This window comes from Patella vulgata, chromosome 2 (genome assembly GCF_932274485.2).
Source record: "Patella vulgata chromosome 2, xgPatVulg1.2, whole genome shotgun sequence".
NCBI lineage: Eukaryota > Metazoa > Mollusca > Gastropoda > Patellidae > Patella > Patella vulgata.
The window spans coordinates 64,761,150-64,764,471 of record NC_065880.2 but is presented as its reverse complement, the minus strand read 5'-3'; the positions used below and the strand labels follow the sequence as shown (position 1 = coordinate 64,764,471).

Genomic DNA, 3,322 nt, shown 5'->3' with positions numbered 1-3,322 from the left:
TTTTAAATAATAATATTTTATTTTTCAAATATTTGTTTTTAAATAATAATAAATGAAATAAAAAAATTAAAAAATAAATAAATAAAAAATGGGGGGGGGGGGGGGGCGCTTTTAATTTAAGTCCAAGGGTGTTATGACCTAGGGGGGGGGGGTTGACCAAAGGGTTTCGACCTAGGGGGTTTTGACCGGAGGGGGTTTTGACACGAACCCGGGCAACTTACCCGGTCCGGACATCGTCAGGATTGACAGACGCTCGTGCAGTTCTTTTTCGATTCGGTGATAGGTGGTGCTTGGCCGTTCGTGGCTGGTGAAGTGAAAAGTCTGGTTTATTCCGCTAACGGGCGAGGCCTCGCTCTTAAATAGACGCTTGTGCCTACGGTCTAGGGAAGGGGAGGTTGGGGGGGGGGGCGCTGTTCCTTCGGGGGCAATCTCGCCTACAACGGGTTAACCGTGCTAGACGAGAACTCCCTTGAAACCGATCGGTTTCACGGTCGCACCAACAGACATTAGGAGGCACGTCCCGTGCCAACCAGTCTGCGGCGAGGAGTGCTGGACCAAGGCATGGCCTTGGCACGGCTTCTTTTCTACCGGTACGTGTTCACGACCCTTCTCGTGTTCGGCGGTCCGCGGTTTATAAAGTACGGCCGTAGACATTGGATCACTCGGCTCGTGCGTCGATGAAGAGCGCGGCCTGACGCGTTAAGCGATGTGAATTGCAGTGACGATCATCGACGTCTCGAACGCACATGGCGTCCGTGGGCTCTCCCGCGGCCACGTTCGTCCGAGGGCCGGCAGTTGCGGTGGCCGGTGAGGCCTCGTCTCCTCAAAAACAGACAGACGGAGGTGGGTGCCGTGACAACACGGAAGGTAGCACGCCTGGGACGAACCTTGGGCAGGCAGAACGAGCGTCCTTCCGGGCACGTCCTTTCCGCCAATTCTTTCTTTCACCGGCCTCAGATCGAGCGAGATCACTCGCTGAACTTAAGCATATCAGTAAGCGGAGGAAAAGAAACCAACCGGGATTCCCTCAGTAGCGGCGAGTGAAGCGGGAAGAGCCCATCGCCGAATCCCCCATAGGTCAGCGGTGGTTCCCTAACTGTGGCGTAAGAGCCCGACTCGCCAGGTGTCTGACTGTTCGGCAAGTCCCGCGGGACAGGTCTGCTCCCAGAGTGGGTGTGAGGCCTTTACCTCGGTCTGGGTTTTCTGCCTGGCGCATTCGGTGCCCGAGAGTCGAGTTGCTTAGGATCGCAGCTCAAAGCGGGTAGAAGGCTCCATCAAAGGCTAAATACTGGCACGAGTCCGACAGTGAACAAGTACCGTGAGGGAAAGTTGAATAGAACTTTGAAGAGAGAGTTCAAGAGACCGAGAAAGCGCCCACGGGCACACGGGTGGAACCGCCGGTGCGATCAGCGGAATCCTGCTCGCCGGGCAGGCGGTTCCTCGTGCGTTCTGGACCTGTTCTTCTCGGGGGACGGGCTCGGTCGACCGAGAGGGTCGTCCCCGTCGGCGTATCTTCCGTTGTGTCGCGACCGGCTCGGAGGGCTTCATCTCGGCTGGAGTCAGGCAACGGCCGCGTCTCTTGGGACGCTGAACCCCCTATCTGCACTGGTCTGTTCTAAGGCGAACGTTGCTCCGGGCCGAGGAACGGCCCCGTCCTCGCTCGCGACCGAGTTCCCCAGCGCCGTCGCGGCCGCCTTGACTGTCTCTCGTAGGCTTAACAGTGCAAGTGCGGTCTCTCGATCGACGTTGGCGGTGCGGCAGGCATTGGAGGACAGTCTAGAGGGTCCGCGGCTGGCTTTGGCGGCAGTCTAACGTGAGCGCAAGTCACAGGGAAAAAACACTCCCTTGGGCGCAGTGAAAGCGACGTGGTACGATCCTCTCTCTTGCGAGCGAGGCACAGGACCGGTCCGTCGGGGTTGTTACGGCCTCGGTGGTGAACTAGGCCAGAGCGGGATGAAGATGACAGAAATGTCGGTGGAAGTCCTAAGTGGTTCTGACGCGCAAATGAATCACGATACTTGGGTTTAGGGGCGAAAGTAGCAGGTTACCTCCGAAGTTTCCCCCAGGATAGCTGGCGCTCGCAGCGACATTTTCGTCCGGTAAAGCAAATGACTAGAGCAGTCCGTGCCGAAAGGGCGTGGAGCTAATATCAAACTTTGAACGGACGACGAGAGTTGTCTTCCGCTCGATCAGGGAGGCTGGACCCCCACATATTTGTATGAGTGCGAAGTGGGCCACTTTTGGTAAGCAGAACTGGCGCTGTGGGATGAACCAAACGCCGGGTTAAGGCGCTCGATCGTCACGCTCAGCAGAACCCACAAAAGGCGTTCATCGGTAAAGACAGCAGGACGGTGACCATGGAAGTCGGTACCCGCCAATTAGTGCGTAACAACTCACCTGCCGAATTGGTGGGCCCTGAAAATGGATGGCACTATAACGTGTAGCCTACACCCGGCCGTCTCGGCAAATTCTCTCCGGCCCGCCGGGGGGACAGACCGAAGCCGAGACGAGTAGGAGGGTCGCCGCGGTTAGCGCCAAAACCTTAGACGCTAGTCTGGGTGTAGCGGCCGCGGGTGCCGATCTTGGTGGTAGTAGTAAATATTCGAGCGAGAACCTCGAAGGCCGAAGTGGAGAAGGGTTCCGCGTCATTCCTTCGATCGGCCACGGGTTAGTCGGTCCTAAGGCCTGGGAGAAATCCTACGGGAAGCCAGACATTTTTGGATCAAGCGGTCTGGCACGGGGCCGAAAGGGAAACGGGTTAGTATTCCCATACCCGAAGGCGTAGCACATGCGGAGACGCAAGGAAGGTCGGATACGCCGTCGGGAGAGTCGAGAAGAGTTAACTTTTTTTTTGAGGCGCGCTCGCTGACCCTCGAAGCGGTTCTGCCGGAGATAGGGAGCGAGAGCAATCAACTCTATCCGCAAAGCCGGCTCCAGCGGGGGCCTGTTCGGCTACGACTCGACAGTCCTTGAAATTCCGACGGCTAATCTCAAAGACAACCTCTTTTACGCTCCCGCCTCGGGCCGTACCGTAATCCGCCTCAGGTCTCCAAGGTTCGCAGCCTCTGGTCGATAGAACAATGTAGGTAAGCGAAGTCGGCAAAATGGATCCGTAACTTTGGGAGAAGGATTGGCTATGAGGGCCGGGCGCCCCGCTGCTAGCTCGGAAGGGGGAATCCTAATTATGTTGGGCGCACCTGAGTCTCTTAAGGTAGCCAAATGCCTCGTCATGTAATTAGTGACGCGCATGAATGGTTTAATGAGATTCCCGCGAAGCCACAGCCGGAGGAACGGATCCGGGGCTGTCAGCGGGGAAGGAAGA

The 3,322-nt window shown here is 56.9% G+C and overlaps 1 non-coding gene across 1 annotated transcript; it reads left to right on the top strand.

Annotated features, from left to right (window-relative positions):
* Positions 1-642: 642 nt before the first annotated feature.
* On the top strand, positions 643-791 carry LOC126813590 (5.8S ribosomal RNA). The gene has a single exon (XR_007676925.1). It is a non-coding gene; the product is annotated as a 5.8S ribosomal RNA (ribosomal RNA).
* Positions 792-3,322: the final 2,531 nt, after the last annotated feature.